The following is a 15564-nucleotide window of genomic DNA, read 5'->3' as shown; positions in this document are numbered from 1 at the left end:
TTTGACCTACCTTATCAAACTTCATGTCGCGATGTATACAAAAACCAAAAAATTCTTACTGTTACTTCTATTCACTTATATAAATTACTGAGCCATATCAACCGAAATAAACTGCCAAAAAATTCTGATATTCAAAACCACAACACAAGGCCTGAAAACGACTTGTTGCAAAAAAAATCGAACCACACTTTCCACAAAAAATCACCTCTGATGATTGGAACGTGTTACTTCAATAAGCTTCCTTATAATTTAAAAAATAGTAACACGTACGGAATTTTCAAAAGTAGGTTGAAGAAACTTTTAACGAATCATTGTTTTTATAGCTTAGGGGAATTTGATGACTTCCTTTCTAGCAGTGATAACTGAGTTCATAGTGTTTATTGTGCTGTATGCTTTTTTATATTCATATCAAGATGTCTTGTATACTTGTTTTTATGTATGTTATGTGGTTTTTCTAATATAACATGTATCATTGAGTAATATTCGGGTTACGTGTTAGGAATCACACGTTAAGAGGTAAAACCTCGTTAGTTCTTAGCTCGCACAAGTTTCTCAACTTCTGAGAGTTGTTGTTCGTATGGGAGCGACAGCTGATTAACAGAAAAACAGATTTCAAACGGTTTTTTTTAAACATACTCAACAATGTATTATGTCCATGTATGTATATGTATATACTCTATTTTTTCAACCTAACCTGTAAACTAGTACTTTAAGAGTAACTTTTTTTTGTAGTAAGTGTGTGGGTTTTACACCTCACCAGACACATCCAATCCATTGTATAATAGGAAAACGGATTTAATAAAATTTGATTTGATTTGATACTGCCCATGAGCTCAAGCACAATTCTGACAAATCCGCAATAATGATGTTCGGAGCTAAGAAAGACAGAGAGCTTACCAACTCTACTTTTCAAGTTCGCATCGAAAACGATATACTTCCCTCCGTGGACGAGATAAAAAATTTAGGATTGTGGTTTGATCTGGATCTTCGCTTCGCTAAACATGTCAGCTATCTGAACCAATCTTTTTATAACGTTCTCAGACAGCTTTTTCCTAATCGTGATTTGCTCAACACAAACTTAAAACTCAGACTATGTGAGTTACTGATTATGTCAATAATTTCCTATTGCGACAGTATTTATGGACCTGCTTTAATAAAATCGGATGCTCTCCGACTACAGCGTATTCAGAATAGTTTCTCGTTTGGTATTCGAAAATATGACCATATATCCCCAGCAATGCAAGAATCAGGATGGTTTAATGTTGAGAAACTTAGAACTCTATACCTTCTTACCAACACACATAAAGTTTTGATAACTCGACAATCTGATTACTTACTGAAAAAGCTTAAAGCATTATCTACGATCAGTAGCTTTACTACAAGGAACAGTTTAGTTCTAGTCATCCCCAAACACAAATCTTCCATCTTAACCCGCTGCTTCTCGTATAATGCACCCAAATATTATAATCAACTACCCTGCGAATTTCGATCATACACCATCGTAAACTTTAAAAAAGACTGAAGACTTATTTAACTCATTAGCCTCTTGTCCGTTCCCGACCTTGGCATTTCTGAAATGAATATTATAAAGTGAAGCAATAACTAAATTTTTTTGATATTGTTAACTTGACTTGTGTTCACATCATTCAATTATATTTTCTCCCAGTTTGAGTTGAAAAACAACCTTGGCTGATACCCCGCCTATTTACCATATACTGAAAGTTTTTTTTTTTGTTTTTGTTATTGTTTCTGTATACCGTTTTATTTCATTTTTGTATATTCCATTTGTATTTTTATGGTGAATAAAGGCGTATTATTATTATTTTTATTTATCTTTTTGCAGAGAACCGATGCCTGTGTTTTCGTGGCATTAAATTGGTTACGTACGTTACTGGTTAATCTCACCCCATTTCGACATCACCTCAAGATTCTCATCGAGATATGCAACCTCCAGCTGCCGGTGAAGATGTGTATCTGCAGCCGATGTCCTGGAATCCAAACGGAATGACGAGACAAGTGTGCTGAATCAGTGACTTCTGGAAAAATTCTCCAAACTAACGTTTCCTAATAAACATCAAACCACTGCTTCCATGTACGTCCCTCTACTTAAGGACACTGTAACAAGTATATGACAAGGAAATATAGAACCTCTTTTTTGTGGACAATGGTGTGAGCTATTGAAAACATATTCAAAAGTACTAGTCTTCTGTCTATAGACAGATGATTAGGAGCAACTCTAGTTGCTCCTAATCATCAAGACATACAGAAATGGTAACCTCTTGTTTTCGATTTCATATATCAACTTTATATTCAAGAACCTGTTATCAAGAGTCGAAACAAAATTCTCCACTAAACAATTCTCTGTATATAACTGCAGTTTTATCCCAACACCAAACCGTTATTTCAACACCTCGACACGTGTATCGATCATCAAGTGATCATCTTCAAGAGGAAACGCCGGTAATATTCATTATTACACCGGAGGTTGCAAACAGTGCTTTACAAGTAAAATTTTCTGTGTCAAAAATCGCAAATACCTTATTCACACGATGGAGAACAGTTGGTTTTCCTTTGGCATGTCCACATGCTATCTGAAGTGATTCTGTGCGATGCAGATTTTTGTTAGTTACATGTAATCGCCAATTACTGATCTTCAGAGTGTGTTCTTCACTTCTGAAACCATTTTCAGATATAGGTTCCTCAGTAAAACATGAAAGGGACCGTTTCCAAATAAATTATCATTTCACAATAAAAAGAAATGAAATTTTCGCTGATTCTTGATATATTTATTCACAAAAATAACAGATAAGTTCCGACAAGAATAGTTTTTGTGCATTTCAGTGGTGTAGGAAATATGTTCTTTCAACAATACTTTTTTCTGGGCTGAATCTGAAGGCAATGATTGATTCCAATATTCCCATTCTTTGAACTAACCTATCGAAATCAGAGGTTTAAGTTGACGTAGCAATAATGAAATTACAACTACCATTTGGAAATATGAGCAATATGAGCATGTATAATTCCATAAGCATTCGATATAAAATCTCATCAACTTTCAAATGATCATGGTATAGATCCCATGTAGAAAGAATTCATATCAGAGACTAAATCCATAAAAGCCCTGAGCTAACATTTTAAAACCATCTTCAATTATTCAAAGAGGGCCATGAGTCAGCTAAAATATGGTTTGCTGTTTTATCCTGATGGAAATGTGCACGAAAACACATCGATTTTGCATAGCAGGAAAATGAATAGAGCTCACCAAAGTTAATGCATCATTATGCTGTTTATTTGATTCTCATAATCGAGGAGTGTGACCAACATACTTCCTGTCGCATTCTTCAAAGTTTCTTTGTCGTCCCGTTTTTTTTTTGGATAACCCAATGATCTGAGCCTTTGAGTTTTTGAAAAGTCGAGTATTTACGAAGCCGCCAAAGTTCCAATCAAAATTCTCGACATTTCTGAAGAACACCTGTTATTATCAGCTGTTTTCTTGATAGCTTATTCCACGACCTATCTCTTTTTGCTCAAGGGAAAAATGAAAATATAATCCCGTCGTTTTTTTGTCATAGGGCCTAGTGGGAAATATGTAGATACAGTTGTTGAATTAGAATCAGTTTTTTTTCATATAAATTCGTTTGAGCAATGTCTTCGACCATTTCACCAGAGAGCTAATTAGTCTTCAAAAAATCTCTCAAACGGTTTTGTGTAATGAAAATACTTCTTGGAAAAATCGAAGATACGTCAAGAGACACTAAAATCTTAGTATCAGGCAACAATACATTTTTTATTTCCTCAATGGATTTTTGGGGATTAACGATACTTAAACAGGGTTGCAAAATCGATACAGTTCCGAATTGTTCTGTTAGCCGTTTGACAATCTGCGTATACCATCGGTGACCTACAATAAGACAATTGATCACACCAAGTTGACTGGCATTTGACCTTTTTGCAGGCCATATATTTCAAGTACTTCAAAAGGATTTACAAACTCCTGCACAAAGTCAGTTTGATCAGCTCATTACATTTCTTGAGTTATTTTTCATTACACGCATCGTTTGTGATGAGTCAGTCTCCAACAGGATCCTCAAATCCTCGTCCAGTAGGATAAATATTTAATAAGATATGAAGCTACGCAAACACATAACATTAAAATGAACAAAACTTCTGAAAGAAGTCAATAAGAATTTCATGTATTGTGGAAATTTGTAATTATTATCGTGAATAATGTTGTTGAGAATACATTTGATATTTTCATTAGAAAGTACTTCTTGAACCATGAAAGTTTCAGCTGCTGCATGTGACTTCTGAGTATTATTGAAAATATACCAATTTTTGAACTTGAACCCATTTCTATTTTTGCTGTTTGCCATGATGTTTCTTTAGTTGTAGTCTATATTATTATAATATCATTCGAAAACAACTTTAACGTTGGTGCCATTTTTATTACGCGGAGATCCAATGTACTGTTATTATATTGATGATTGTGCTAATATTTTTTCCATATGAAGGATTAAAGTTTTTCTTTGAATATTAATTTTTTATTTATTTATTTATTTGTAATACAATACTCTACAGGACATAGCCTAATTACAGAGCAAGAAATAACAGAGTATAATAAATACATCACAAACAAGTGACTGGAAAGTCTACAAACACTACAAACAATACAAACAGATGACTATAAAGACTATACATTTTATATTTACAATAGGTGGGATTTTAGGAAGTGGGATTTTATATCTGACAAATTTGCAACTGAATATATCTAATTACCGCTGAGTTTGTCACTTTACACATGGTATGGATCGGAGAATTCTCCAGAACATTTGTGCGAGATGTCTGGAACAGATTCTAGGAATGCAAATATTAAACATTTCCAGTAATGTTGCGCAGTCAACTATGCTTTTGATTATTAATACATAAAAACGAGTATTTCTTAGGACTCCCGAAAAAAGGACTTTGTGGATTCGACATTGTGTTAACCCTGGCATGATTGTAGCCGGTCCAGTTGACGTGAATGGTTCGTTCCACTCACCCAATCGACCATTGTGTGAACCGGTGGTTCAAACCCAGAGGCTGGACAACTGAATTTCACATCCTTTCGTCCAACCTGTGCTAGGAATCGCACGTTAGAAGGTAAGACCTCGTTAATCTTCAGCTCGCACAAGTTTCGAGTTCTGAGGATTGTTGTTCATAGGGGTCAATAGTAACAGAAAACATATTTAAACATATATTTTTAGTTAACTATGTGCAGGAGTCTAATATTCATCAATTCTGTAAGAAATGGAGCGGCAACACCCATTTTTCTCTCCGAACTCTTTACAAGTCGCTTTTCCTTGGGGTAGGCCACAGGAGGTTGCCTAATGAAGATGATTGCTCTGTTTCCCGATTCCAGTAAACCCGTCAGGGTAGTAAGCTCTACGTAGTATCCTTGATTTTGTTTTCGTTATTTGCGTCTTGTCAACACTTTCTATAGACCGGTGATTACAGTATTATCGTAATCTCAGTGGCAGGGTCATGATACTCATCTGTCCTTGACAACATTTGTGTTGAAAACAAACAAGCAAATTAGAATTTTCCTCTTGATTTTTCCAATTCAAAAAACATGAGGGAAAGCAAAAAATGAGTCTCAGTAGGGGGAGACTATCATCTCTTTATGTCGATTCTCGTATTATAGAATATGAAGAAATCAGAAAATTTTAATGGCAAGTACACGAGATGGAAGCAAAGATCAAATCAGCGAGACAAGTATCTTATGTCTCCATCGACAATCATCTTAATGGGGAATGTTCTGGGTCATTACAGCAAATGCAAGTTTGAACAAAATTAAGTTGAGTTTAATTCATGAGTTTTTCAAATTCACTCCGAATTGATTTTTCAAATGATGAGTTTTAATTTTTAAAGGGATTCATTTCTAAAACACATATTGGCAACAGCGCCTATATCAAGTTGAAATAATTTATACGTACCTAGATATTCTACTTTAAAAAAGGAAAATTACCTTTATAAATCAACAATTAGGGCAAAATATAAATTATAGTTCAATACCACCTCCACAAGCCGCATAAACAATAGTTGTTTTGTTATTTATTTATATAGAGGAAGATAGGTTAGGTGCACAAAACGTCATATGTCACAGAATGTCTCGGATCTCGGAACATGAGTAAACAGAACAGCACGCCTCTGAAATATGTCATCTTTGTTTGTCTCATACAGGTAACAGATTCATTGTCATTTTATTAGCTATAACCGATGTTGCCAAATGGTGAAATAGAAACGAATCCCTTCAAATGTTGAATGCATTATTTCATACCTCTTTTTAAAGTATTTAAATAATTTTTTAAAGAAAAAAGTTGGAATGATAAGTTTAAAATGCGTTGTTTTAGAGCTCTTTTATGAAAACTACTTGATTTTCATCAGGAGGAACATTTCCCATTTCGAATAGGTTGGAGCCTGGCTCCCTTACCTTTACAACTGGTGTTTGTCAGAAGGACAAACGGGTCATAACTGATCATGGGATGGCGGCATGAATGTCCTCAGGCTTCAGTACCGCCCTTCACGGTGAATCTCTGCCTGGCTGAGATGAATGGATGAGGAAATTGTTCATCCGTTAACTGAGAACATGAGTGTCGGGGCCTTCCACATCGGAAGGGGTAGACTACAGCATAGTCTATAGATTCCCTAACAATCTTGTGTCTAATGTGTGATTGATTTATTAGACTATCGGTGACACAACAGAGATGTGTCTGGTGGAATTGTGGAGTGGAGAGTGGAGTGTGGAATTTTGGAATGGCAAATAAACAATGACGCATCTCGAAAAATAAAGATTTTAATTTATGTTAGAATTCATTGAGGACATGTTGATCGTAGACGAAAGAACTTTGCATCATCTTGATTCCTTAGAAACGTACACCTACTTCGCAATAGAACATTACCACTCAGAAAAAGTGACTGCAGTGGAGAACTCTTTTAAAGTTAAGCATCATTGATCATTGATCAGTGATCATTGTAAAACAAGGAACAGAGTTTATAAATGTGGCATCTATCAGGACGCCGATGGATGTGGTTGGGTTTCCGAAACTGAACCAGGTGAATAGTTCTCTGTCATTGGAATACAAACAGAATGTGAAATATGATGTCCATGTAATTTAATATTTATGCGAAAGTATGTTTGTGTTAAAGAAGTTTTTTCGAAAGGGTTTTATCATCCAGTTTATATCAGATAAATTTTTATGTACGACCTACACACCATTGTAGAGAGTTTTCATTGTAGTTATTCTCTCTTCCTTGTTTTGGAAGTTTTTCACATTTTTTCAATGATGAAGAAGGAGGAGGTCAAAACGTTCTTTTTCTCAAAATGCGTATCTCTCCTGAAAATATTTCCTTTCAATATCTTCCATTGAGTTGGAAGTTGCATATCCTACAAGATATCAACTCATGTAATTTTTCCATATAACTTTTTATACTTCAGTTAATGAGAAACATACATGATAATTATTTGCTTATTTTCTAAACATTAGGTTGCATATATACGAAGATGTGAAAAGGGGATGATGGCTGTGCTCTAGTTTCAATTGAAAAGGATCCTCATCGCGATGCAGCATTTGAATGATCCAATCAACCTTGATTTCCTTACATTTTTCTGAGTCTTCCTCATTAAAATAATGACCGCGGAATTCAAGATCACATTTCTGCATATTTCCATTCCACTAGCCAGAAACAACTCATTATGGCATAATTTCTAATTTTCCATTTCGCCTGATTTGACCTCTCACTGTGAAAACATTTGCGAAATTTGAGTCTCCGCTGAGAGACATGATTTTTTGTACAGTAAATCAGTACAGTACAGTAAATCAGGTAACTATACAAAAAAACCTGTGCGTCTTAGGCCGCCCGACAGAAGTGAAAACTTTAACTATTCTAAGTTGAACTATTTAATATATAAATTATTAAACTCGAGAAAAATTTAGGTTGTTACCTAAATTCCGTGTATGATATGATAATGTAAGGAAATGTTATTCATTATTGTAATCTTTTATTGATTATTTTGTGTATGAACCTATATTATAGCTACCATAACCCAATTGTTACTTTTGTAGTATTAACTGGTTGGTTAGATTTTTACATATATACAAACATAGTTTTACGTTGTATGCTCACTGTTAACAATATATGTCGAATGAGAATGAGAAGAAAAGGAAAACAGGCATACTGGCGCCGTTATGCGTTAGGTTACCAAACGGTTTACCCTCCCATAAGAAGTTATCACTTCAAAAATTCCGAAATTTTCTGGTAATAAAACTTCAACAAAAGGCGTTTTCGACAACTAACATAATGATAATTATCAAATATAATAATGTAATGATGAATACACGATTAAACAACCAGAATACAAAATTATATATCGTTCACTCTGAAACCGCGGATCTATTTGTGGTTTATTGACTTTTGTTCAAATCATAAGAATTCAGTAAATCTCCGCACTCAGTTTTACGATTAGAGTGGTAACATTTCACTTCCCTACTTGATCAACACAAGTCACGCACTTTTTTACCCCTCAGTATTTCATTTAAATATTGTTCACTGCATAGCACCTGAATGAACTGACCTATCGCAACCTTTTGTGGTTGAATTACATTTACACAAACACTTTTATATGTTTAAAATACTTTTTCACCTCACTTCAAATAATCTATCTGACTGACAGATAAATGAATGAATTTCATTCTTCAATTGTCGTTCATGACTCGTATTATACAAATTGATAACTTAAGTTTCAATTCGAAATATCATTTTTTGTATGAAAGTGAAAATATTCGGTGTTCAAAAAAATGTATTCGAGCATATTTGCTGTAACTTACTACGTTTGCCCCTTAAAATTAGTAGATGGTACAAATGTATGAAAGTTTCTCTGGGAAAATTTAACATTTTATCACATTTACCCCAATTGTAGTCCAAGTTTAAAAATCTGTTTTAAAATCTGTTTTTCCGTTAACCAGCTGTCGCACCCTACGAACGACAACCCTCAGGAGTCGAAAATTGTGCGAGCTAAGGATTAACGAGGTCTTACCTTTTAACGTGTGATTCCTAACACGCAGACTCGCAGACTCTGCGAAAAAATGTTAGGAGGAAAGACACAGGATCCTAATATAGACTCCAAATCAACTTCAGATAGTTTTCAGTTAAATATTGTCTGGTGACATGTACATGTACTCACTAAATACAAAGCTTCAGTCATTTACGAACTTTCGTTTGCAACATTGTATTTTCTTATTCAAGGAACACGAGGAACCATTGATATTCAATTCAATTCAATATATTTTTCAAAACCATTTTAAATACGAACAACAATATCAAAAACAATCAATAATGTGGAAATAAACATAATAATGGATATTGGATAGTCGTTGAGTTTTTTTTAACGACTCACTGAAGTAAACTCACGCTAGGCAAATATAGCCTGTTTTGTGATGTCTGAATCAGCATGGCATTTGTACAATTTTATATCTTATTTAAATTTGATTCAAATGGTAAGTAAGTGAAGCTTTTTTACATTTTTTTATGAATATAAAAAGAGAATAAGAGGGAGAATTAAAAATTAGGGTTCAAATAAGATTGGATAATTTGAATCATTTCGATTGGGGTATAACCGCTCAGTGTGGTATTATTGGTAAATTTTGGTACTGTATCTGAAGTCTGTTTAAAATCTGTTTTTCCGTTAATCAGCTGTCGCCCCCGTACGAACGACAACTCTCAGAAGTTGAAAAACTTGTGCGAGGTAAGGACTAATGAGGTCTTACCTTTTAACGTGTGATTCCTAACACGGTGCCTATATACACAATATATACAAATTATGAGTTAGTATTGATTTCAGTATGAAGTTGGAAATTTTTCTGAGTGATTATGTACATACTTTTTCGCGTCTTTTTTGAATAGTTTGAAGAATGTTATATCTTTTGTATTTTAAGGTAAGCTAGCGTATTTATGATAGATATAGGTCTGTAATAACGGCCATTGCGAGAGTAACATAAAATATTATTTTATTCATTGAGATCGCGGTCGATCACCCGTTTCTTCGGTGTCGATATTTTTCCAGTTGAAAAAGCGCTGAATTACTTTATGACTGTCGAACCTGCGAGCGTCGTTGTGGTCATGTTAAAATTTACTTAGACTAAACAACTAAATGTATTGCATCCTGCCGATGATCATACACTTGGGAAGGTTGAAAAAACGCTGATATGAGGTTTTTGTGGATAGCGTAGCTGACGCGAGGGCTTGGGAGAGACAGAGGAGGTCGGTCACCGGATCTCGTCGAGACGAGATCGGGGGTCTCATCCCTCAGCCTTTGAGGCTGATGGAGGTGGCCTAAATAGGGGAGATATTTTGTTTGTAAGCGCGTGGGGCGAAATTTAAGTGAAAATGATAGTGAAATCTTAAGCCGGTATGGGGTACAGGGGAGTTTAAATTAAAAGTGTTGGTGTAGAAGACACACCGGGTCAACGAAACCTATGGTTGACCACAAACCACACAAAGAGGCGTTATGTAAGTGTTTGTTATTTTTTTTTTCTACTAACCAGTTGATATTTAGAGAGAGTTCACATAATATTTTATCTGAGTCCACTTCCTATTTGCAGAAAGTTGCATATTGTGGGGTTTCTAGCGCTAATTGTTGTTGTTAAAGATAAAGTTGTTAATACAATTACAAAAGGGGTGAAAATTCAAAGTTATACACCACTCTCCCTGAAGTAAAAGTAAAACTAAGAGTATTTTTGTACCGAGTTGGCGCATTTGTAATTATTAAATAGGTTAGATTAATAGTAAATAGTATGGTAAAATTGGCGGCATTTCTTTTGTTCTGATTCTTTCATTTTATAGAAATTAACATTTTCCTTTTATATAATATTTTACACGTTGTTTTATTTTATCCATGGAGTCATTTTTCTACTATTATACTTTATATTTGAAACCTTTGGACTTTCATTTTCTCTTGGACTGAGAAAAATACCATCCTAGTAGGGTAATATGAAGTTAAGAGAACACAAACAAATAAGAGACCTTTTGTCAATCTATCGAGAAGAGAATAGTGAGTGAAAAGCATTTCAATTAAGATTAAAATTCAGTTCTGGAACCACACAATGAAAGAGAATATAAGTAAGTATACCAAATGATCAGATTTAAAAAAGACCGGCCTTCGTGCGATCGGCACGAACTCTACAGCTTTTTCGGACCTGCCTTGATATTCAAAATTTGATGTGGAGAAATCTGCATCTGGTGACAGCGCTGCTAAAATTCATTTCAGAAAATAAATGAAGGAGAAACGAGCTAGAAAGCTCCTATACTCGAAACTTTGAAACCTCCAGTTTCTTCTTTCCCCTTTCATTGTCCACAGAAACAGACCATATTATTACAGGTCTATAGTTATTGATTTGGGGTTTTTTTCTGCTTTGAAAATTGGTGTTACATTGCTGAAATGGAATAGTATTTTCAAAACATATTGAAAATTATTTGGAAGGGTTATACTCCTAGGAGTGAATAATTTTGGCTTTCTACTACTCTATCTTGATACAGAAAAATGTGGGAATCATTCAAGGAAAGAAAGGAAGTAATCAATTTTAAAGAAGTAAGATGTGAAGGAAGTAACTTTCAGACACTGAAAGACTGAAAGAAAAAGCCCTCCTGAAACAGCTACTTTCATATTAACATTGAATCACACGAATGAAAGTTTTTGGCTTCCTACCACTTCATTTCGATACAAAAAAGTGGGAATCTTTCAAAGAAAGAAATTGTGTGTTTTTTCTTATAATGTTATCCAGATTGGAACTGAAAAGCCCTGAGGCAAGTGTCTTTCTTACCAGTGGTAATAACAGTGTTCCATGTAACTGAAATGTTTAGTTTTCATTTAGTATATTGTGTAGGAATCCTGTGAATGATATCTGATTTCATAATGAATGTTTGGAATACAAACTGAGTTGAGAAATATGTTTTTTGTACAATCCAGTGTTCATATAAAATTATTTGTTTCGAAAAAAATAATTCTTTCATGTAATTCTATATTTATATAGAAGTAGCTGTTTCAGGAGGGGTTTCTTCCAGTTTGTGTCGGAAAGTTACTTCATTGCATGATCTACACATTCATGCACACGGTTACTGATTGCTTCCTTCCTTTCTTTGGAATATTCCCACATTTTTTGAATCAAGATGGAGTAGTAGAAAGCCAAAACCTTTTTTCGTCATAAACGATATACATGTTCATTATAACTTCTGTAGTACTCGTAATAATTCATGACTGACTTTATGAAACGCTTTCGGTAAATCGTAAATTGAAGTAACCTGATTGACATTGCTCAAATAACGTAACATTACATTATTTTTATAGACTGATTTGTGAATTAATCCTTCAAAAATTATGAGAGCATGTTCTTAATGAAAGATAAGTTAGAAACTCTAAAAAGAAGAGAACGTGAAGTTCATACACATTTTTTTAAATGAAACTGAATTAATTCCTCAGACCAACACGACATTTACTAATGTTCATTCTATATATTACTAAAGAAGTACAGTCAAAAATCCATTAAAGTGAAGTCACTTACCGCTCCAGAATAACGATTGAGTTTATACAGTAGCTGATCATCAACTGTTTGTTCGCCAACGATCAATACTATATACCAGAATGTCGTTGTACAGATAATTTATGAGAATATATTTCCTTTCCAGAACCTACTTTCGTGCTGGAAGGCGATTAAATTGTTTTTTCTTCCATATCAACGAATATATTTATCTTAGTAGTGAACTTCTAAATTCAATGACGTTTCATTTTCCGATAATATCTTACTGCTATATTTCATGCAAAGAAATCGATAGTTTCTTCAATACGGTGAAACGACTTTTCAATCCAGAAAATCAAGTAACTATTTGTCTATGTATAATGTGGTAAAAAAAATATTATAGAAAAGTCCAAATTTCGGAAATTGAATTAGGTTTTTGCAATAGTTTTGTTCGTTTTTATGTGTCTTCTTAAAAATTTATTATCTCCGTGGAAACTTATCCATCTTAACTCAAATAAGCGCGTTTTGAATCAGGAGACTTTTAAGTCGATTAATTTTGTCACCTTAAAAATTGTGTGCCGTTTTTGCCTGATCCTGATTGGCGATTAGCATTTCTGCTCTCCTACTAATAATGGCTTACGTACCAATAGTGGCTCACTTACCAAATTAATTGAAAAGTTGTATTTCTTTATTAACTTTCAGAAGGTAACAAAAAAATTCTGGTTAAAAAATATTTGCATTCGAATATTATTATTTTTTTAAAAATGTCCGATGAAAATTTTGTCAACAATATTTTTAATATGTTCGAAATTCCTAACGGCGAGTCTTTATATTCCAAAGCTCTGAATGTAGACTTGTTTAATCCTTATTGTATGTTTTTATTGTTTCTTGAATCACTGCACTTTCGGCCAACATAAAACAAGTCGATTAATTCTATCAGCACTAAAATTCTGTACCGGTAATGCTGTATTTCTTGATATTGAAGGAGCATTTGACAATGCACTACCTCAATCTATAGGATTGTCTCTGGCTAGGAAGGGTATAGAATCGACCAGAACTGGGTGGATCTATGCCATGCTAGTAAACAGAACTGCAACTACGACTCTTCAAAGCGAGGCTATCAGGTTCAGGGTCACCAGGGGCTGCCATCAAGGTGGGGTACTATCTCCCCTTCTGTGGTCGCTCCTGGTGGATAGTCTGCTTGATGCCCTCGACAGGAAAAATGTTGATCTGCAAGCTTATGCAGATGACCTTGTCATCCTGGCAAGGTCCACGGCGAGGAGGGTAGCTTGTAATATCCTCCAAAGCGCGTTGGACGTTGTTCACAGTTGTTGCCTGAGGGAGCAGATGTCTGTCAACCCCAGCAAAACTGTGGTAATCAAGAGAAGAAAATTGGACGATCTAACACCACTTTTCCTCAATGTGTGCTCATTCCATTTGGAACGGAGGTGAATATTTTGGCATTATCCTTGATAAAACACTCACTTGGAATGCTCACTTGGAAAAAGTTTTACACAAAGCCAGACTGTCTCTATGGACATGTCGAAGGATTTCTGGTAAAACTTGGGGTTTAGGTCCCAAACGAATTCATTGGATTTATGTGATGATTGTCAGACCAATGATCACTTATGGTGCGATTGCTTGGTGGCCGAAGGCTTTACAGAAAACGGCCCAAGAGAAGCTCTCTGGCTTACAGAGACAGGCTTGTTTGGCTATCAGTGGTGCCATCAGTACCACACCGTCAGCGGCCATGGAGATCCTTCTAGATCTAACTCATCTCCACATTTTTCTGGAAAGAAAGGCTAGATGGACTGCATACAGACTTGTGCACATTGCCAATCGCACAAATTAATTCAATGCAGAGTGCAACAGACTGTTGGTTAACATTGGACATCACAGCATTCCGGAAATGACCTCTGACTTTATGCCTCCAACTGTCAACTACGAACTGCATCATAAAGTACTATTCCCGAGTAGAGGGGACTAGATCCTCCGGGAGAAGGAAATATTAAGAGCAGATAGTTGTTGGTTCCCAGATGGATCAAAAATACCTTCCGGTTCTGGGGCAGGTGTTTTCAGTCGCAGACACAGGACAGAGTTATCTACCTGCCTAGGAACTTATGCGACTGTATTTCAAGCGGAAATGTACGCTATTGAATTGTGTGCGGAGAGATTGGATAAATCTAACCTCACTCACATGTCAATGAAAATATTATCGGACAGTCAAGCGGCGCGGCGTTGAAAGCTCTTGGCTCCTACCGAGCAACGTCTAAATTGGTAGCAAACTGCCAAAAACGACTCTCCTCGATAGGAAGACAACAGATGGTCTCTGGCCTGGATTCCTGGCCATACTGGCCTGAAAGGCAATGAAGCTACTGACTCTCTTGCAAAGGAGTGTGCTGCAAGCGGCTTCATTGGACCAGAACCTGTCATTGGCATCGCTTTGGGCTTTGCCACACAAACACTGAACACCTGGATGGCAAGAAGATTTATGGACTTCTGGCAGAATCTTCCAGGATTGGCTCACCCCAAGGTGTTTATTCACCCTTCAAAGCTTGATTCCAAACAGTTGTTGGACTACAGTAGGGATGAACTACGATGTCTAACAGGCCTTTTTACAGGTCACTGTCATTTGAATCATCATATGCAGAGACTTGGACTGTCGCTAACGCAATTTTTGGTTTCCTCACAGTAACACTCCGCTGTGATAGTTTGGCCGGGTTGCAGAAAGTTATAGTGAATCACACCAGCTGCTGACCACCATATAGTAACAGTGGCCTTTTTTGTGGATGTTCGAGCATAGGTGGCTCAACGGTGTCCAACCACTGTCCTGAACGTCTCCTGTCGTAGAATATCCATCTTCTTTCACATGTGACGATCTGATCCACAAAAAGGATCGTTTTGGTTGCGTGAAAGCAACACCTACTTTTCGAGCTTTGTGACATTTCCAATACGTTTTAAACCATCAGAAACCTGGTTGATTTTTCTTGGCTGTTTCGGCAGCGCTTTGGTTCAA

General features: G+C 35.6%; 1 protein-coding gene across 3 annotated transcripts in view; it reads right to left on the bottom strand.

Moving 5' to 3' along the window:
- LOC111504041 (protein kinase C-binding protein NELL1) overlaps positions 1-15564 on the bottom strand; it is a 174850-nt gene that overhangs the window by 142126 nt on the left and 17160 nt on the right. The window lies entirely within an intron of this gene.

This window comes from Leptinotarsa decemlineata, unplaced genomic scaffold, assembly GCF_025532065.1.
Source record: "Leptinotarsa decemlineata unplaced genomic scaffold, Ldec_3_MD MMD2_tig00026336_RagTag_RagTag, whole genome shotgun sequence".
In the NCBI taxonomy this organism is placed as follows: domain Eukaryota; kingdom Metazoa; phylum Arthropoda; class Insecta; order Coleoptera; family Chrysomelidae; genus Leptinotarsa; species Leptinotarsa decemlineata.
Note: the sequence above shows the minus strand (reverse complement) of the source record. Positions and strands in the feature narration are given on the sequence as shown.